The 22783-nt window shown below is 41.6% G+C and overlaps 1 protein-coding gene across 1 annotated transcript in view; it reads left to right on the top strand.

Annotated features, from left to right (window-relative positions):
• SYNPO (synaptopodin) overlaps positions 1-22783 on the top strand; it is a 72691-nt gene that overhangs the window by 23684 nt on the left and 26224 nt on the right. The window lies entirely within an intron of this gene.

Below are 22783 nucleotides of genomic sequence, written 5' to 3'. Positions count from 1 at the left end.
GTCAGAATACTGAATCGGCCAAACTGGACCTAAGCTACTTTCTAGAAGCCTGTCACTAATTATATGTTCTGTTTTAGTTACAGCGTGTGTGCTACAATGTGTGTGCATCATATTCATTTGTGTGTATATATATCATATAACAAAGTTCTCTCTCTGTTTCTCATCAGTGAAGAGGCTCATTTCAATGTTCAAAACATGCTCACACATATATACATTCTGCCCTTGTCCATTCCATTTCTTCCCCATCTCCCTCCTTCTAAACACCTGGAGTTTGTATATTGTATTGACTTTGAGCTGAATGGAGTGGGGGAGAGGTGACAGAAGGACGTAGCCTGTAGGATGTTCTCAACCTGTCAGAGATAGCAAGTGAGGGATTAAGAGCTCAGTCACTGGGGCAATAAGTCAAGCAAATGGAGTAGGATGTGAAAAGCAGATGGAAGAATCCTGCAAGACAGGTCACTGGGGCAAAAGAAACTCTAATAAAGGCTAACACAGAATAAAATTATATCAGGGTCATTTGCAGTGCTGTTTTCACCCAGCTCCTCAGAGAGAAGTGGGTCTCTGCAGTAAAAGTCTCTCTGCTTCTTGGTCTCTGTCTTCTCTTCTTGATAAGAATGTCATGACAAGTTAAAATACCACATTCAAGTACAGGGTCAGGTATGAAAAACCAGCAGGTGAAGCTGACAGCCTTTGAGCATAGAAAGCAAGTTACTGGAAAAATGAACAAGTTGATGTTAGAGGAGAAGCATGTGAGTAAATGGATGTAAATGACATGCTTTTATTAATGTGTCCTTACTGAGAGGGGGAAAAAATTCAACTGCAAGAGCGACTATGAATATAGAGTGGAATGCTGTAAGATGTGTCATAGTTTTGGAACAGTGACTTGAATAACTCAGAAATATTTCTACAAATTTTGCTGGTAAAAATAACAAGGTGTATGTGCAGATGTGCCTACATTTAGTGCAGGATAAAGCTAAATACAATAGTGTAGATTGCAATCACTGACCTGATTGAAGAATAATTCAGTAGTTTGCATCTGCACTGCAGGAATTATCCAGTTTGACACCACTTTAACTGCCATGGCTCAATGCAATGGAATTCTGGATATTGTAGTTTTGTGAGACATTAGAGCTCTTATGCCACAACAAACTACAGTTCCCAGAATTCGATGTCACTGAGCCATGGCAATTAACCTGGATTATTTCTGCACTGTGGATACAGCCTCAGCGCTCTGAAGAGCCTTCTTGGAACAATGTTGTGTAGTAAACTGAGTCTCACATTTAATTATCCCTAATTCATATGTGAAATTCACTGAATGGTCCAGAACACATCAAAATAGTTCTGAAAACATTCTGAAAAGAATTCTGGTGCACTATGTTTGCAGGAAAAATATTATTTAAAAAAATAATACTTTTCAAAGTAAGTACAGTAGCCAAGTCCAGAAGTAGTTCTTGCAAGAACTATTTTTAAAGGTGGATTTGAACACACAGAGAAAAGTGTTGGATGTGTGTCCACAGTGCTTTAGCTTTCTAGCATGACATCCATAATCATCTAGCCCCTGCAGTTTGTTTCTTAACAGTCCCAGAATTCTGCAGCCATATTTCTTCCACATCCTGAGAAGATAAACACTTGAAAGGATGGTCCACTGGAGGATGGAACCCAGGCCTCCTCTGGCCCTCCTCCAGCCAGGGTCAAGACTCTCTCTGGCCGGATGAGGAAACGTTTCTGTCTTTGCTTCTGCCAAGGAAAATAAAACTGAAGTTACATTTTAAAGTACAGAATATATTCTGTTTTGCTGTATCTTCTGCAGTAATAATAATAAATAATAATAATAAAAATTTTATTTGTATACCGCCCTTCCCATGATCAGGGCGGTGAACAGCAAATCAAAAACAATACAATACATACAGCAGCAAATTATCAGAGACAATAATACAAATACAAAAGACTATTAAAATCAATATTAAAAACCCCATCAGCCAGCTACCCTTGCTGTCAGAGGGGGAGACTAGCTGGAACTTGTGTTGGGGAATGCTGATCGAAACAGGAGGGTTTTCAGCTCCCTCCTGAACTGGGCCAGGGAGGTGGCCGAGCGGAGCTCAATGGGCAGCGTATTCCAGAGGGTCGGGGCAATGATGGAATATGATCTCCTTGTTGTGGAGACTAATCTAGCCCCTGGGACCCTCAGTAGTTGCTGCCCAGATGTTCTGAGGGTGCGGGGCGGAATGTATGGGGAGAGACGGTCCTCAAGGTAGCCTGGGCCCAAGCCATATAGGGCTTTATAGGTTATAACCAACACCTTGTATTGCGCCCGGAAGTGAATGGGCAGCCAATGCAGATCTTTGAGTACAGGTGTAATATGACTGGCCCTGGAAGTACCAGTAACCAGTCTGGCTGCCATATTCTGTACCATCTGTAGCTTCCGGGTATGGTACAAGGGTTGCCCCATGTAGAGCGCATTGCAGAAATCCAATCGAGAGGTTACCAGAGCATGTACTACCATTTCAAGGTCCCTCTGGGCCAGGTATGGGCGCAGCTGGCGAATAAGCCGAAGCTGATAACAGGTGCTCTTGACCGTCGCATTCACCTGAGCTGTAAGGTGAAGCGACGAATCAAGAAGCACCCCCAGACTGCGCACAGAGTCCTTCACAGGAAGCGTGATCCCGTTCAGGACAGGTGGAACCACCGTCATTCCCGGACCAGGGGAACCTATCACAAGTACCTCCGTTTTCTCTGGATTCAGACTGAGTCGGTTTTCCCTCATCCAGCCCATTACCGACTCCAGACAGGCCACGAGAGGAGAGACGCCATCCTCAGTCACTGCATCAGTCGGAGACATAGAGAAAACTATTTGGGTGTCATCAGCGTACTGATAACCCCGCGCCCCGTGTCTCCGGATGATCTCTCCCAGCGGTTTCATGTAAATGTTAAAAAGCATGGGAGACAGAATGGCTCCTTGAGGGACCCCAGTTGTGAGGGCCCTCTTAGCGGAGCACACGTCTCCCAGCTGCACCATCTGGAACCTCCCAGAGAGGTATGATCGGAACCACTGGAGCGCAGTGCCCCCGATTCCCACCTCTGCCAGGCGCCCCAGAAGGATACCATGGTCTATGGTATCGAAAGCCGCTGAGATGTCCAAGAGCACCAACAGGGACACGCTTCTCCTGTCGATGCCCAGACGGAGATCATCGACCAAGGCGACCATGGCCGTCTCAACCCCGTAACCCGCCCGAAAGCCAGGTTGAAATGGGTCCAGATAATCCGTTTCATCCAAGACCGATCGAAGCTGGATTGCAACCGCCCTCTCGATCACCTTCCCCAGGAATGGCAGCAGCGACACTGGCCGATAATTGCTATGTATCAGGGGGTCGAGGGAGGGCTTTTTTAACAGCGGTTTTATAGTGGCCAATTTCAAGCTGGATGGAAATTGCCCATCCCTCAACGATGTATTAATAATCCGGTGTAACAGCGAGGTTACTACCGGTCCCCCCTGAGCCGCCAGCCATGAGGGACAGGGATCAAGAGAGCAGGTTGTCTTCCGAACGCTTCCAAGGATCTTGTCCACATCATCGGTACTGACCAACTCAAACTGATCCAGTTTAATGGAGTCCACGGAGGCTCTGGATGCCTCTACCCTTGGTTCTGCTCTAATGCCGGCGTTAAGACCTTCGCTTATCTGAGAGGTTTTATCCACGAAGAAGTTGTTAAATTGGTCACAGCAGGCCTTAGAAGGTTCAAGGATCTGGTTCAGGGTGGGAGGGAGCTGAGTTAGCTCCCTGACCACCCTGAACAACTCTGCTGGACGCGACTCCGCGGACGCGACACGAGCACAATAGAACAAGTTCTTAGCTGCTCGTATCGCCTCTCCGTAGTCCTCCAAAAGGCGGTCTAGGAGAGCCTTGTCGGCTAAGCGTAGGTGTTTCCGCCAGCGGTGTTCTAGCCGTCACAGGACCTGCTTCCTCGCCCGGAGATCTTCCGTATACCAAGGCTTACGTTTGGAAGCGGGCCTGAGAGGGCGCTTGGGAGCGATACTGTTTATAGCCCTAGAAAGGCCGGTATTCCAGATACCAGTCAGGGCATCAACAGAGTCGCCGTCACTTCCAACCATGTGCCCCTCTAAGGCTTCCTGGAACCTTTTGGGTTCCATCAGCCTTCAAGGGTGGACCATTCTAATAGGTCCACCACCCCCGGGGGGGATCTGGGTAGAAGCCTTGATTTTTGCCTCCACGAGGAAATGATCCGTCCATGACAGGGGGGAAATATTAGTTATTTCCGCCCACAGATTTTCCGCATCCGTACAAAAAACCAAATCCAGTGTATTTCCCACAAAATGCGTAGGACCCGAGATCAGCTGGGACAGGCCCATGGCCGTCATGGTATCCATGAATTCCCGAGCTGCACCGGATGGAACATAGTTGGCTGCGAAGGGGATGTTGAAGTCACCCAGGACAAGTAGCCTGGGTGTTTCCAGCATCAGCTCCGCAACCAACTGTGTCAGCTCGTTAAGGGAGTCTGTTAGCGCACGGGGTGGCCGATACACCAACAAAATCCCTAGACTATCCCTAGCCTTCAGGGTCAGGTAAATACACTCGATAAAGGAAGTTTGACAGATGTGATTCCTGGTGAGAGTCAAGGTGTTCTTATGTACCAGGGCCACACACACACACCCGCCCACCTAACCTGGTCTGGTCCTTCACCAAAAACCCGGCAGGGAGGGCCTGTGCCCACACAGCGTCTCCCTCAGGCCCAAGCCAGGTCTCGGTAATGCAAGCCAGGTCGCACTTGCTGTCTTCCAGCAGATCGTAGATGATGTGGGTCTTATTATTAATCGACCTGGCATTGCACAGGAGCAGCGACAGGGTTTTTGGCACGGTTGGAGTGACCCTCAGGTCCCTTTGGTTGGGAGGGGGACAGGAAGAAGAGATGGATATGACGCATCGATCTCGTCTTCCTCTGTAACACAAGGTGATTCCAGATTGTACAGATCACAATGATTTAGCAGATGACAAAAAATGCCAAGTTAGCAAAGTTGTAAGGCTGAATCTTGGAGTACTGGGGGGGAATAGATGGGTTGATTCAGTGGATCCAGTGTCACCCCAAGCCAACCCACTTCTGCCCAATGTCTAATTTCAGAGGCAATAAAGGGAATCTGTTAGAATTATTTTTTTCAGGGTGAGATGGTACAAACCTATATTGTCATTCATGAACATAATTTGCATGCCTTGTGAATGCCACTACAACATACCTGCCTAGTCTGAGTGCACACATGTTTTCATCCAACTTGTTGCATTCTGTGACATTTAGAAGCTTACAAACAGTGAAAGGAAATTTCCCAGAAGTTGAAATTGGCAGGATGTAGAACACAAGGTGAATCATGAACTCCAATTAAAGTTTCTGGGGAGTGAGGGCATTTTAAAGAACAGCTTCAGAAGGCAGAAGGGCCTACATGAACAAACATGGTACTTAAGAATGTATCAGGTATTTTCTGGCATAACTACCCTTGTCTTTATATGATTTGCCAGAGTTACCATGAACTAAGTTCCCTGCATTTCAAAAATGTTATTGTTTCATCTGCTGTGGAGTAACTGTTCATTCTACCACTGTACAATCCTATCCTCTCATTCCCAAATAATGCTGAAGAAGTGTGATCAGGGCCCAGTACTCATTGGGAGCAATAGACACTTGTGACATGGCCCCCTTTCCTCCACTGATACCACAATCTTTCATTCCATACATACCATCTCAGGAGCCGTGAAAAAGTTTTGTTTTAATTCTGGAATTTAATTTTGGAATCATATAGCCTATATTACCAAAAAAACACCCACCTGGCAGTCCCACATACCAATGGTTTTGTAACTTTTTGGTTACAATGGATACAATAGACTCTAATGGATCTATGTTGCTGCAAACAAGAGCACAATTAACTCCAAAGCTTTATTTTTCTCTCAAGAGCTAGCTTCACTGGAAATTAGTTGCAGTTCTTTCTTGTAAATCTCATGTAATAATATAAGAGGAAGTGATTCATGTTATTGTTGTTGGCTGTGTGCCTTCAAGTCATTTCAAACTTATGGCAAACTTAAGACAAACCTATCATGGGGTTTTCCAGGCAAGATTTCTTCAGAAAGGGTTTGCCTTTTTCTTCCTGTGAGGTTGAGAGAGTGTGATTTTTCCCAAGGTCACCTAGCAGATTTCTATGGCTGAACAGGGATTTGACCCCTGGTTTCCCAGTGTCCTAGTCCAATGCTGAAATCACCACACTATGCTGTCTCTCCCAAGGATGCATAGATACAAGGAAATGTTCCCTTAAATATCCTCAAGCAATATCTACAACAGATCATCATTTGATATTTCTCTGCATTGTAATAGGGATTTGCAGCCCGGACAATGTCTCTCTGGTCCACAGCAATATCTATCCTTCTCTTCCCAGCATGGATAATCTATCAGCAAAGGGAAAGCTGCCCCTTGTATGTCAATAATTTTACACTTGTTTTAAAAACATGTTTTACACTTGTTGAGGCAAAATGTGTGTTTCTGATAATCATTTCAATTTTGGAAAAAAATTTTTGAAGAGGATAAATGGTAGTTAATTCAATGCAAAATGTGCATGGTGGTTTGAGCGTTGGACTATGATTTTGGAAATCCAGGTTCAATTCCCCAGTTGGCCATGGAAAACCACTGTGTGACCTTGGGTGAGTCACACACTCTCAGCCTCAGAAAATCCCATGATAGGTTAGCTGTAGGGCTGCCATAAGTTGAAAATGACCTGAAGGCACACAACAACAACAAATATATAGAGGAATAGGTGATGGAAGTTGACAGACATAATGAGGAATGTGAGCATAGTTTGACATAGTCTACATGCATTCACTGAATCATGGTAGCTCTTTTACAGTCACCTCCAACTTGTCTGAAAAATGAACAGTTCCAAGGAGGCCAAACAGGAATATTATCTTGCAAAAAATAAAGATAGGCACCACTCAGTCTGCAGTGGAGCCTTCATCAGGGTTGTTTGTTTGTTTGTTTGTAGAGCTTCGTAAATGTTATTGTTGGATTACAGCTCCCAGAATTTTATTTTATTTTAGAGAATTCCAGAGTTTCAGGATTCTGAGAGCTCTGCTCTTTATTCCAGCTGATAATTTATTCTTCTAAACATATGTTTAACATATGATTACTTATATTTAAAAAAAATGCACAGGAATTTGTTTTGTTAAAAATAAATCTCATTACTCTGGTTATGGATTATCTTTTACTGGTCATTTTTCTGTACAATTAAGTATAATGGGTCAAATTCAGTGTACCTTCCACTGATAGGAAAGTTTCTTTTTTTAAAAATCCAGATAATATAGCCATTCATTAAGTATTAAAGAAGAAGGAATTTTGCATTGCACAACCAGCTTGGTATATCTACAAAGCCGCAAAGGTTTAAAAAAACATATAAATCTGCAGAAAACATGACATGCTGTAAAGGCATATGGAAATACACACACAGTATGCAGGGACATCCTTGGGGGGGGGGGGGGTGAAGTTATGGATCACACTGGATGCATACTCCAGAGGGGGATGTACACCCAGTGGGGTGGTACACCCAGTGAGACTGGAATATTCAAGAAGGAGTGTTGCCTCCCTTTTTTGCTTCCCCAGCAGTTGCACTAGACCCTGAACAAACCATCTGGAAGATGCAGCACTGCACACCAGTAGTGGTCTGGCTGAGTGGTGGCCAGGCAGCCGGGGGGGGGGGGGGGCAGGCAAGCGAAACAGAGGGAGGAAGGGGGGCCCTTTCTGGGCACCCACACTGCGTGGCACCATCCACAGTGACACCACTGGCAATATGTGGGGATTTGGTGTACACAGACCTAGATCTACAATAGTGTTGTAGTATATATTCAGTCACAGGAACTTTTAAAAAGGATCTTATTTGGCATAAGGCTCTGGAATTGTTTATAATTTAAGAATAAGATCTTAAATTTACTTACTAGTAAGTACGCAACCTTTGATGAACTTTGAAGTAAGCTTACTAGCATATAATAATTTGAGCATCTCAAAAATAGGACTCTGTGTGTGTGTGTGTGTGTGTGTGTGCGTGTGTGTGCGTGCGTGTGTGTGTGTGTGTGTGTGTGTGTGAGAGAGAGAGAGAGAGAGAGAGAGAGAGAGAGAGAAACAGGTCCCTATATTTATTTTTTATTCTTAATTCTCATTGAGAAAAGCATTTTGAGCACATTATTTTGAGCAGATTCAACAATTCCTTCTGTTTAACCTCCTACCCACAGCTACTTGATTTCTGCAGGAGCAGGTCTTTTTAAAGCTAATTGGTCTTAATTGCCATGCCACTGAAAACCAAACCACTCCTGAATACTTTGCACAATAACAGAACAGCTCAATGAAATATATTGGCTGGCATCGTTTTTGGGTGCCTTATATGCCTGTATTAATACTGTTTCCCAAGGAGTTGTGCTTTTGGGAACATTGCACAAGAATCCTAATCAGGATGCACAAGTTGTGCTATTCTGGTTCAACCCATGTAGCTATGCTAGCATAATTCCATTTTATGTAGATGGTAAACAGAATCTTGGCCACTGTCACTGGAAAAAAATGATTCCTCCCCCACCCCACCCACTACTTTTATTTCTTTATTTACTTTATTTATATGCCACCTTTCTCCTAGGCTGGGACCCAAGCTGGCTTCCATAACAACAAATTACAAATATGTACAAAACCAATTTAAAAACACCACATCAAAACACTATAAAACAGATTAAACTACTACAGTATTAGTGGCTGAGTTGTAGCTAAGCTCTGAAGCCTGTGAGTCAAAAAGTTCATGAACTTTGACCCTGTGAAAATGACTGGTTTTTTGCCAGATACCTGCTCTTCTGAACTTCCATTGCTCAGTCCCCACTTTTTTGTACCTCAGCTCAGCACTATCCGTTGCTTGCAGTGCTAAATTGTGACACTAGATGCCATTCATCTCCCCCAGAAATAAGGCTATATGCTCCAGTTGTCGAAATGTGGCAAGGATAGTCCTAACTGATCCTCTGTTTTCCCTCTTTTTCGGTGGTTTTTAAAATGTCTCAGTTTTGCTCTCCGTTTCCCCCTTTATCTTCAGCTTACTTCACTTGATACAAACTGAGTTCAAAGTCAAAAAGGCTTTAAAGACCCACCTCTTCCAATTAGCATTCCCTTCGGACTCCTCATAGAGATTGTCTCCCCTGATATAAATGGTTAATTACAATTGATGGATTCCATGCTTGTTTTATTGATGTTTAGTTTTTATTGTTTTTTATTGATAGATATATTGAAATGTTTTTATATTGTGAAAGTTTTTAATGATTCTGTGAACCGCTTTGATCATTTCAGAAGAGCGGTATATAAATAAAGCATATTATTATTATTATTATTATTATTATTATTATTATTATTTTGCATTCAGTTAACTCAGCAACAGGGAGAGGAAAGGAGGGGGAGGAATCTTGCTCTTCCCAGTAGGCTCAGGCAAAATCAAACTGCTGCAGCATATCCTGGCTTGTGTGTTCTTCTTTGTTAATAAAATTTGCCCTCTTCACCACATTCGGGTATTGCTTGGCCACATATTTTCATCTTTGAAATGTTTGTGGGCATGTAAGGCTGGAAACAAGTCTGGGTGAGTCATCTCTTCACAGGGCTGCTAGCCAACCCCATTGTTTGCTTTCCTCTGCATGGCTCAGAACAACTCCGATAGTTCAGAGAAAGAGAGATAATTCCTGTTCCCTGATACATAGCATGGGAGAAACTGAGGAGGAAAAAAGACTCGGGTGGGGGAGGCAGAAAGGGGGAAAAACAAGAGGGGGAGGGAAGGAGCAAAAGAAGGGTGGAGAGAGCAGAGGGGGAAATGAAAGAGTACAGGAGGGAGGGGGGACTATGAGATTTCTATCCTAGCTGAAATTGCTACTTATCTGAGTGATTTACATAGTTTATTGCTAATATGCCTTTCAGGGCTGATTATATTTCATGTGTGGGTGAGGTAGGTGGTGGGTGATGATTGAAATATGAGCCAGCCTCTCCCTTCCAAAGATCACCACTTAAAAGTGCCCAGTTGTTACATTGGTATCCTGCTTCAAACAGGGTTGCCCTCTGCCTTGGGTGTTGACTGAACGTTTCAGGCTGCCTGGTGATACACAAAGGTTGTGGAGATATGAACTAGAAAGGGAGAGGAAGCAGTTCTGGCTTGGACTTTTCTCAGAACATAAGATTCAAAGGAGATCTGAAGGTCAGTGTATAGAAGGTCCAAACTAATGCTAGGCAGAGGTCTGGGAGCAGCTGTTCCAGCAGCCAGTTGCCCATAGCAGAGGGCTTTTATAAGCAGGTCTTAGAGCTCCAAAACAGAGCTTTGATGCAGATGACCAGATGTAGCTTTAACTTTATTTGTGTATCACTTCTTACTCACACTTTTGCTCGCCATCCTGCTGAGCCTAGGACAGGCAACTGTAAGATGTTTAGGGGCCACACCTCAGATGATAGAGGGCCTTACCACCTCTTTTGAGAACCCCCAACATCCTCAGACCTGACAAATCACCTCCAAACCTCCATGCCCCTCTACCCTTAAATTACTTTACATTTCCAAATGGCCAACCACACTCTCTGTGGGATATGAATGGCCATTTTAGTGTTACACCCAAGGGTATCTTTCTTGGAATCTGGGATGAGGTGGTAGCTAACATTCTGTCTCTAAATTAAAAGAGGATCTCTCTGCACCTTGTAGAGACAAGCCAGGTAACATCCCCCCCCCCCCCACCGCCCACCAAGATTTTCAAGAAATTCTTACACAGCCTTAAGTTTCTTTATGGAAACAGTTAAACTTCTTTTTTCTTTTCTTTTTTGAATAAAGGTACAATATCAGCATTCAGTTTGAGGGGAAAAGTAAGCCTAGGTGCACATTACGCCTTTGTCCATGTGCATTCTTGACCAATGCACATTCATCTTCTTCTGCTGAAACTGGTGGTAGTACTCCTTTGGACTGTGATTTTGAAGACCAGGGTTCAAATCTCTGCTCAGCCATGGAAAATCACTAGGTGACCTTTGGCAGGTGACACTCTCTCAGTCTTAGGGAGGCAAAGGTAACCCCCCCCCCTCTGAATAAATCTTCCCATGAGAAACCCATTATAGGTTCACATTAGTGTCACCATAAGTCAGAAATGACTTGAAGGCACACAACAACAACAGCCTATTTTGATTGTGCAACATTGGCATTCAACACAAGGGACTCATGACACAATCTTTCTTTTTTTAAATGCCAATTGCTGTGTCAGTGGGGTGGTGCACATTTCTGCTAACACCACAGCCTGGGTGGAAGGGTTTGAATCTCCCTGTACCATATGGTACTAGTTAATATTCCCCTGCCTTTTGGTGTCTTATATTCTGATTGCTTTTTTTTAAGAGCTTGATTGTTAATCAATTGCATTGGTAGTATCCCAGGACTTTTGACCCCGATATGCAAACACTGCAATGCTTATGTTAATATTGCATTATACATCATAGCAATCAATGAAAAGAGAATAGACTGAAGAAAGAAACCTGCATGTATTTTTTTAAAGAAAAAAGAACTACATAAATATCACAGATGCTCTCAAGATATATTACAGTGACAAGTAGGGAGCACTAGAGCATTTGTCATCTCCTGAAATGCTTCCTTTTAGCTTGAACTGGATCCTCTCCCAGGGCTCTTTGAGCTAGATGAAGTGCCACTTTACTGGGATGGCCTGATTCACTTCATTTTGATGACTTTCCCTTAAGTGACTTGACAAGGCATGAAATATGCCACTGACTCCCACAGCTTTACCAATGAAATGACAATCCGACAAATTACTTCAGGTAGCACATCCCTCAGAGGACACTGTTCCCTTCCTTCTAGCCTTCTTTTCTATGCATGATGAAAAAGAAAAAAAGAAAACGATGTGATAGATCTCTCCATAGAAAGCGTATGAGGCAATTGATCTGAGGGCCATTTTTGGTAGAAAGGAGAATAGAAATCCTATCTATCTATCTATCTATCTATCTATCTATCTATCTACCTACCTACCTACCTACCTACCTACCTACCTACCTACCTACTTACCTATCTATCCATCCATCTTCCATCTCCATGGAATTCCTTCTGGGTCTTGTTTGGGTCTTGCTGGCCTTCCAGATGGACAGTAGTCAAAAGACATTGCACAGCCATTTGATTTTTAACTCCCTTCTTAGTAGGAATGTGGCTAGGGGTGGTGGACAAAATGAAGACATTGCTTCCCCAAAAATTAACCCCCCCCCCCCTCAAATGCCTTTAAAGGGAAGGGTATTCCATATCACACCACTGTAGTGGTACCAAACAAGAAGTGATTGGGCTAACAGAACATCTCAGTATTATTTCACAGTTAGGATAGTGAATTAGTGGTGTACCTTTGAGGCCAAAGTATTATTAGCAAATTAATAAACAGTGGTTTATCATGTAGTCAACAGAAGGGCTGAAGCAGTGATTTCATTCTGTTTCCTTACATTCATCTTGTAGTACCTTTGAAAGAAAACTTGAAAAGCATGCACTATTACAAGTGTGGGTTTTGAATTCTTTTCAAATAAATGTGGATGGAGTGCTGTCATACCATTATCTCCACTGTTAGATGAAGACAAGAGGAAGCATATGTTGGTGGAATAACTGATCTTACAGAAAGGTTTTGGAAACAGCCTTAGAGAAGTTTCTCACATACATTCTAAGAGAGGGGGCTTCACAGCTGTTTCCATACCCTTCTCCTGCAAGCTACCCCAACAAAATCCCAATAATAGAGGCTGGATCTTGGAGTTATTTTAGCATTTTTAAATAGTAAGGCTGCTGTAGAATTAATGCAGTTTAACACTGCTTTAACTGTCATGGCTCCATCCTATGGACTCCTGGGATTTGTATTTTGTTGTGGCACCAGAGCTCTCTGCCAGAAATGGCTAAATATTTCACAAAACTACAAATCTCAGAATTCCATAGCATTGGGCCATGGCAGTTAAAGCATTGTCAAACTGCATTAATTCTGCAGTGTGATGATAGCCCTTGTATTAAAACAATGGTAAAATAACTCAACAACATAGTTGTTGTTTCATACTTTTATTTGGAATGTCCACAATGACTTGCTATTGGATATATTATTAATCTCTGAAATGCACTCTACTGTACAGCTGGCTATAAAAGATGGAGATGAAAGCAGTGGTTCCTACACTATTACGATCCATCCCTTTGATGTGGTCTGAAGTGGCTTTGCTTTCTTCCCATGTATCAAATTACTCATTTGGGCTTTGATTCTCCATATTTCTGAGCAACTGCAAGCTCTTGGACAGATTTTATGCTGTTTCTTCCACCTCTACAACCACTCAACCCTTGCTCTTTCTGTCCCTGTAACCACGCAATGACTTCCTGAACAATGAAATCAAATACATACATCTTCCCCTTGACCATGCCCCAATGAATGGAAACAGAGCTTACTTACCAACAGCTTTGTGTAGGACTTCAGCTTAAATATAACTTCAAAATGATTTTAAAACATTCTGTACCTTAGAAAGTGGTTATGTGCCCTTTTGATCAGTTTCAATGCTACATTTGTGACACTTTTTGTATATGTGGTAACGTGTAAGAATGGTAAATAGGTTCGGCAAAAACAACATGGATTTGTTTCAAATTACTTATGTAGAACACAAATGAGTACCTAATCACATAACATGTTTCCTTAAAAGGTATGTACCCCAGGAAAAGTCGCCTGTTTATATAATTACAAGGCACAATGCCTGCTAATAATATGGTATAAACAAGCAAATAATACAAGAACTAATCAGAGTGGATGTGACCTGCTCCAAGCTAGCAGCCACCGGTGAAGAATATATCAAGAAGAACAGTATAATTAAATAGTTAAATATTTTTTGTTAAGAGTGAGACTTTCCCAGTCCATGTAGGTTTTGCTTTCACAGAACCAAATTTGTTGATGAATTCCAGATCAGCAGCTTCATGCTGGAATCTCCCTTTGTTGCAGTGCTGTGACTTTATGTTCTTCTACAGAATGTTGTGGAAAGAAAGGAATGTTGGGAAGGAAATTTAAAGATCAAAGTCGGCTTCCCTCCAAGAAATCTTTGTGCTTTCCATTTACCTCCATGTCACCGAAAGGCTTTGAATTAGTAATTCCATCTTTCTGTTCCTGGTATATGCAAGAGAATGAACCACAGCTTAAAATATCCTGGAAAAATTCCGAGCAGCACAGAAGGCAAGAAAATGAAAAACATCTGAGATGAATAAAAGTTAACATCAGATATGCTCCGAGTGGGTGGAATTGGTGGCAGAAACTACCCACAGCATACCTGGCCGCTCTAGAGTACATCCTACACACTTTCTGAGCCTTTCTTTCTCCCCTTTCCCTTCTTTTCACACACACACACACACACACAACAACAACATATACTTCTTGTTGTTGTGTGCCTTCAAGTCATTTCCAATTTATAGCAGCCCTAAGGCAAATCTGTCACAGGGTTTTCTTGGCAAGATTTGAACAATCCTAATTTATATGTTTCTGTGGGTCTTCTGGGCTATGTGGCCATGCCCTGGAAGAATCTATTCCTGATGTTTCACCTGTGTCTGTGTCTGGTATCTTCACTGTTTTAGGATGTAAGCATCTTAAAATACCCCTAAAATCTAATTGAGATTGAGATTTAATTGAGATTGAGATTACATCCATAGACCCTGGATGGTGAGGGTGAGAGATGAAGCCCCTCCTATGGACACTATGGCTAATGGAGTCTGAGCCCCCACTCTTGAAGTGATCCCCAACATTAGGAGTAACTTCCTGACAGTAAGGGCTGTTCGACAGAGGAACACACTCCCTTGGAGAGTAGTGGAATCTCCTTTCTTAGAGGTCTTTAAACAGAGGCTGGATGGCGATCTGTCAGGGATGTTTTCATTGAGATTTCTTGCATGGCAGAGTGAGGTTGGACTGGATGGCCCTTGCGGTCTCTTCCAACTCTATGATTCTATGATCAGGCAACAAGGTTCAGGACCAACAAGACTACTATGTTGTGAAGCCCTCTGAAGAGCTACTAATCAGAAGTCTCCTAGTTTATATCCATTTTTGCATTCTCTTGATCTCTCTCTCTCTGGCTTTTCTTCATGAACGAAAATTCAGGAAGGACTCATCCTGCGCTTTCTACAAGCGCGTTGATGACTGAAAAGACCAATCCAAGATAAACAGGTCCGGTTGCAGAAAGCATAGCAGAAAGTCTCCTTGGGTGATGTTTCCGGGTTGTGGTTCTTTCTGCATATTCCACCATTTCTTAATTTGATGCCTTGAACACTTCTATAATATTTCATATATTATTTTGTCTTGTTTTTCATGGTATCCTTAGCTGTTCTAGTTGTTGTTTATTGAATTCTGTGTTTTTGTCGTTACTGTTGTGTGCCTTCAAGTCATTTCTGACTTATGGCAACCCTAAGGCAAACATGGGGTTCTCTTGGCAAGTTCCTTGGGGCTGAGAGCATGTGACTTTGCCCAAGGTCACCCGATGGGTTTCATGGCCTAGTGGGGAATTGAACCCTGGTCTCCTGATTTGTAATCCAACACTCTAATTACTACACCATGCTCATACGTGCAAGAAAACAAAAATCATAAACGCCTGCCAGTCTTGAGTCTGTCCCCTTAAAAACAGTTCAGAGCTCCCTGGTTACATCCTGAAACAGTGATTTATGGAGGTTCTAGAGATTCTAGAGTTACTCTGGAGGTTCTAGAGATTCATAGAAAGAACATTTTAAACATATTAAACAAATCTGTGAATAAACAAATCTGCAAAAGTAAAAGCCACAAACAGGGAGGGCTGACTGTAGCACAGGGAACAGCTAAATGGGAGGCAGAGAAGCCAGGTTTTGTTCCTAGCTGATACCAATCTGATATCAAATTGCTTGTGGATCCCATGACAATGTAACAGTAGTGAATCCACTCTAGCTGTTAATTCAGGCTTTAAGTGAAATCTTCAAGGCGCTCAACCCTATTCATGTTCAGCACTTTGGACAGCTCCTTTAATATCATTGTTTGTTTGTCTGTTTACTTTATTTATATGCCACTTTTCTCCCAGGGTGGAACCCAAGGCAGCTTCCAGAAATAGTAAATTAAAATGTTTACAATAAAGTTTTTTAAACAATTAAAAAATCCCACATTAAAATACTATAAAATCATAAAAATTACATAAAAGTTAAAATCAGATGAAGCATACATCTAATAAGAAATTTCCCTGCTTAACCAGTTTCTGGAAATGGCAATATAAATAAAGTGATGCATTGGAGAGCTAGTTAGGAGGCTTATCAGTTCAGTACATGTCATTCTTTGCAGAGTTGTCTACAGTGTCTGCAAACCCCACAGCTACTTTCCTGGTTTTAAAAAAGGGAGGTCTCTGAGTCTAAAACTTTATCCTATCAAGAGAGAGAAAAATGGCTCAGGGAATATTCAAACTGTCTACTTGAAAACTTAGACTGGGCAATGTAGTTCATGTCACTACAACACACTGTCCATTTTCTCAGTGTGTGGATCCATGTGCAGATGCTTTGCCATTTAGAATCATCTTCAATTATAATACAGTTATCCCTCCATATTTGCGGATTTGATTATTCACGGATTTGATTAATATGTTCTCTCTAGGAAAATCTAGGTCCTCCAGTGCAACTCTATGGGCAACTTTAACTAAAAGTTGCACTGAAAGACCTCTACTAGGCCTTTGTAGCTCCTCCAGCACCATTCTATGGTCAGTGCAAGTTGGACGTCAACCACAGAGTTGCACTGGAGGACCCAGAGATACCCAGAAAGGTGTCCTCTCAGTAAAAACATGGTGTTTATGTTATTTGCTGTTTTTCCATATTCACGGGGGTCTTGTGCCCCTAACCCTAGCGAATATGGAGGGATGACTTTAGTTAGAAACCTACAAAATGGAAGCAAGTCCTCAGAATAGTGAACCTGGCATCCAAAAGGTAGCAGTGTTATATTTAAGCTTCGCTCAAGAACCAGAATGGACTCCAGCTTAATTTTGAGGGGGAAACCTAGAAAAAAAAGTTGCTGTGATTTGGCAGTTTGAGTTGCACAACTTTTTGTTTGTTTGTTTGTTTGGGACTACCTAATTCTCCTTAGAAAATAGGTATGTGGTTAGCTATTAAGAAAATGTGTGAAAATATTAAAAGAAAGGGCTGGACAATCTATGTGCATCAGCTAATCCTTTTATTATTGTTTTCCTAAGATGGTTGCTGGGCAACTGACATCTAACATTTTAATATAGCCTTTTCTTTCTTTCTTTCTTTCTTTCTTTGACATATAGTAGAATTTGAAGCTAAGCTACTGTAGATTAACGACTACCTTCTGTCTTAATATATTTTAGAACCCAATGGATAAAACTGTAAGAAAAAGGTGTTATTTGCTCAAAGATCTAGGTCTGATTCCATTCTGTGCCATACATTTCCTGCATAATTTTGGCAGCATTACTTGCTATCAAATCCTCTGTGTGCTGGGAGCTGCAGTGATAGTTCCCTCTTTAAGTAGGTTGAAATTATAAAGACTAGAAAATATTCAAGTAGTTGACTGTACAAGGCCTGTTCAGTTGGTGTGTGTGTGTTGGATGCATGGGTGTGTGTTTTAATGTTTAATATATGTTTTAATCTGGTTTTTATTTTGTGATTTTTAAAATCTTGTTTTAACTTTTGTGTCTTTTTAACAATATATTTTAATTTGTTGTAAACTGCTTTGAGTCCCAAACTGGGGGAAAGGCAGGATAGAAATAATAATAATAATAATAATAATAATAATAATAATAATAATAATGTTGTAATATGCACATTATATTCTCATTCCTATCTGAAATGTGTGTTTACATCACCAGATTCTAACCAAGGTAAAGTTCAATGAGAACTCTGATGGAAGAAAGTCCATGCTCATGGATTTGACCTGGCTCTCTTTGACCGCCAACTTAAGACTTGACTAGTGCTGGATAGTGTCAAGTTCATCCTCACATATAGACATAGGTCAATATCATACTACCCTGTTGTAGCGCTATTATTCCACTTTTTACTTATATGGCTTCCTCCTGTGGAATTCTGGGGTTTGTAGTTCAGTGAGGCCTAAGGGCTCTCTGGCTGAGAATTCTAAATGCCCCGCCCCCAACTGCACATTTGTTTGTTCGTTTATTTATTTCCAAGATTTATATCCCGCCTTTCTTCCACAGTGTGATCCCAGGATTCCACAGGAGGCAGTCATAGCAATTAAAGTGGAATAATAGTACTATAATAGTGCAGTGTGATATTTTCCATAGTGAGGCAACTTCTTTAGGTGGCGAACATTGAAGGGTAGGGACACCAGCTCCTAGGTTGTCCCAGTTATTCCCATGTCTCATTGAGAAGAACTGAGTATGCCACTGGGCTGGTCCTGCACCTTCTAAGCCAGGGGTGGGCAAATTTACTGGATCAGGAGCAAATGTTAGCATTTTACTGCCATTTTTGGCAAAACCATGGTTGGGAAAATGGCTTTGGGATGATCTGAGGGCAGGAAAGGCAAACTGTTGTGTTTGCATGTGATTTCAGGTGGTTTTCTGTGGTTTCTAGGTGGAAAAGTGCCTGAATATCATGCAGAAAATATTCAAAAAATTGGGAGAGCTTCAGTGCCTACTAAAGGGAAGTTCAGCAACTCAAAGCAGCCTATTGTAATACAATAAAAGATTTGGAAGGGACAGCAAGGACCACCTAATCCAAACTATGTCATGTAGGATGATTTGGCTTCCACTAAGGGCTGTGGTTTAAAACATGATGCTTGCTAGTCTTTGGTCTGATAGAAGATTCTGACCTGAAAGAAGATTTTGCTGCCATTTCAGCTGGTTTCTGTACATGGAATGGGAGAGGCACCATCTTCTTCTTTTCCTTGGACCAGTTCTGTCTGGTGTAGTGGGAATCCATGCCACATAGGAATTGACTAGAGATATTATGATGAAAATCCTCTTCATGGTCAGCCTGAGTGTGAGAGAGAGAGAGCCAAGAAACACTGCTATTGTTGGCATGTCTGTCCAAAAGATACACAAAAGTGCCTAATATTGAACAATGGTACAATCAATCTATGCATGCATTTTCTGCACATAAAATAACATTTCTGTATACAACATGCTGTTTTCTGTACAGAAAGTGCTGTTTTCTATTTGGGAAACATGTTTTATGCACAGAAACCCCAATGTGCCTATTTTGGTCCACAGTAAGTCTCAGAATTCATGGGATTACCATTCATTCATGAGTGACTTGAAGGCATATAGGCACAAGACTGGAACTGCATCTAATCTTTGAAAACTACACAGTTTTCAATGCTTTTCTGGTAGCAAGGCAGAAAATGCTGGCAAGAACAAAATTTATGAAGATTTACATTCATAATCCAGGCACTGTTGCTGTGTAAGGTTGGTTGAGCTTTGTGTTCCACCAGTGCTGAACAGGGTTTTCGCTTTTGTATTAGTTCTGCCTCATTGTCAGGATTCAATTGTTTCCTGTGGTTGTGTGGCTCTTTCTGCTGCACAAAGCTGGAACTTCCTTTCTGTTGATTCCAGATTCAAAATGATTCATGTGAGTATTGTCTATGAGAGCAATGAGAAGAGGGATCAGGAAGGAATGGAGTTCCATTTTCTCCTGAATGCGTAAAATCCATACTGTGTTTGGCAGCTACTAATTTTTTCCTATTAAAAAATGCTGCCCCTGTAGGAAATGTGACATATTTGAAATGGTTCCTGTACAAAGATTGAACTATTTGGAGGTCCACACAAAGTAGAGACTGTTGTACTGTAATACTTAGAAGTCTTGACCAGCATAGCCCATGGTGAAGAATACTGGGAATTACAGTTCAGCCACATCTGTGGAATCACATATTTCCTACCCTGTTGTAAAAGGGGGTGTTGCATGTTTCTCACTTCATTGTGATGTGGAAGTTCCTATTGCTTTCTTTTAAAACAAGACATGGGAACCATGGCTCTGCATATGCTGTTGATTTTCTGATTCTATCAGCTGTAGCAACAATAGTCAATGGTAAGTAATGATAGAAACTATTGTTCCCATCTGCAAGAAGACATATCCCTTATTCCTACAAAGGAAACAGAAAGAAATGGAAACGTGAAGTGTTTCTGCAGTATTTGTGTTTATTTACAAATCTTCATACCAAGACAGAGAATGTAGTACTCCAACAAGCTAGTCCAGGGCTCACTGATCAGATCTTCAAGTACTTTTAGCTCACAGCTCCTTGTCAAAAGCCTGAAATTTACAACAATAGCTGGGGAGGTATTAATTATCCTGAAACTGATTAAAGACTCCTTTATGAAAGCTTCTTTTTTTCCCTTTGTAAAAAGGTGATGTGTCTTGTGAGGACACAAGAGAAAATTTACTCCTTAACAACCATAGCAGATAAAGCAAATCAGCATGTGAAAATTCCAGTCCCATTTTCAATATGTATGCATGGAATATTATAGTTTTAAATTTCTTTCACTTAAGTGGGAAGAAAAGCCCTCCTGGCTTATTTTCAGTCTGGATAGGATGGTGTATTCATCCTCCCACAGTCTTTGATTCATTGCACAGGAGATGGCTGCAAATTCTGTTGGGCTCTGACATTGCTCACCTTCAGCTCTGAACTTTGTGGGCAGCTCTGCCTGTCAGTCTAAGACTTTTAAGGCTCAGGTTCCAGCATATGAGGTGACCTCAGAATACCTGAAAGGGATATGCCATCCTGGATTTCTTCTCGGTTTCTGATCTTTCCTGCCATCACATTAGCCCTTTAACTTTTTCTGTTAATCCTCTTTTTTTTCCTTCCATTTCCACTCTCTTTTTTCTTGTCTTTCATGATGGGGGGAAGCATCCTTTGTGATCTTCTGTGGTCATGTCATTCCTATTTCCTTCTGTTTCTGGAAAATTTGTTACCTACAAAGCTGGGTGGGAAGACAGCATAATACCTATGAAATTAGGAAGAAACAAGTTTTTCTTTGTCTAGACATGCTTATTAAATATTAAGTCTTCGGGAGAAACACTGGTCTAATGGCAACCAGAGCCATCTAATTGATGGGAGAGAGCTATCTAATTAGTGGCAGAAAACAGGTTTTAACATGGATTCACTATCATGGTAGTTTGCATAGTCAGAATAAATTGAACATATCATCTGCTCTATTCAAACAAACTGCACTGGATCCTCCTTGCTAGTTACAACATGGTGAAAAATCAGTCACAAGTAGTTCAATTCTGATTTCTGAACCTAGTTGAGAGACAGAAAGTCTAAAGAGGAGGTGGGGGTTCTTTGCTTGGGCAAGCCATTCAGGGCTGCTGTCTCATGCCATCATCCCGGCACAGGAATGTCAGCAGTTTGGCTGTAAACTTTTTATAACCATCCTTTGTTTCTGATGTTTCCTCTTGCCAGACATATTAAATCATGGGAGTTTTTAGAAAAGTTAATCATAGGAAATGGCTCACCCAGAGAAAAATGCATTCTGTGTCCTTCCACATCCTTCAGGGCTTGACTAATACCCGCTTTTGCCATGACCCCTGGCTGGACCTTTTAAAAAGCAGACAGCTCCCCCACTCCTCTGTATAGTTTAGGTGACCATAGGAGGCACATAAATGGCCTATATTTCATGATTTTATGATATGCTAAGTGGCTTCTGTTGTAGGAAGCTGTTGGGCTAATTAGTTTTAAACCACTGATTAGGAAGCCATTAAAAAGCCTAGGTTCTTGTCCATTTATTATCAGGCACTGCCATCTTGAGTTAATTTCAGACAAAATTAAGACATCAGCCCTGTGTTTCAGTTGTGCAAGAGGTGAGCCTCCAAGGATAGGAGAGAAAACTTCTTATTTTTTTCTAATTTTGATAACCAGGCACATTGTGTTTAGACAAGCCTCTGAAGAGAAGAGAGATCTGGGTGAGACAGTTTGGACCTGGCCAATTTCCTGCTTGGAGCATGTTTGTACAGAGTGTTTGAAACGAAATGAACTGCAACCTGAAACCTTTTGAAGTCTTCCAATAAATTCCATTTGCATACAGTCATTTGCAATCACAAAGCAAAGCTGCATACAAGGCAGGGACACAACCTTTCTGTGACTTCTCCACACATTAGTTTGCAAAACAAAAGAAAAAAGGAAGAAAAGGGGGGGGGGGTTTGTACAAAAACAAGTGGATAGTAAGATTTTTTCCCCATTCTAAAAAAATAAATTATAAAGCTTTTAGTCATTACAATAGTCTCTTCCTACAGTAGTAGGAAAGAGATCCATGTAATTCACTAGACAGATTGGAAAAAATGGAGTAGAGTTTGTGTGGAGAAGAGAATCCTTCCCAACTCTTGTACCCTGTGAATAATTTCTAATCCCTGAGGCTTCTAACATGGATAAAAACACAGAAAAAGTCCTGTTAGATGCAACCAAAGTCCCACCTATCCAGGATCCTATTTCCTCCCATGGCCTTGCAGAAGCCTATGGGAAGACCGCATGCTGGATAAAAGGACCATCACTCTCTCACACTCTTGTTCTTCAGCATCTTGTTCCCAGAGACATACAAAAGAGTAAACTGATTGGCACTGAGTAAGAATTATTAATAGCAATCTGGTCTTCTTGATATGGTTCTGTTATTGTTACTTTAAAATGTATTATCACATCCAAACTCATCTGATTTTGGAAGCTAAGTAAGGTTAAGCCTAGTTAGTATAGGGATCTCTAGGCATGGCAGGGAAATTACTCTACTACTGTTTACATCCATGGCTTACATTATTACACTGAGCTTT

Source organism: Sceloporus occidentalis, unplaced genomic scaffold, assembly GCF_023333645.1.
Source record: "Sceloporus occidentalis isolate IW3139 unplaced genomic scaffold, rSceOcc1.0.p SCAF_1, whole genome shotgun sequence".
In the NCBI taxonomy this organism is placed as follows: domain Eukaryota; kingdom Metazoa; phylum Chordata; class Lepidosauria; order Squamata; family Phrynosomatidae; genus Sceloporus; species Sceloporus occidentalis.
The sequence above is the reverse complement of the archived record's forward strand: the minus strand, read 5'-3'. Positions and strand labels throughout refer to the sequence as shown.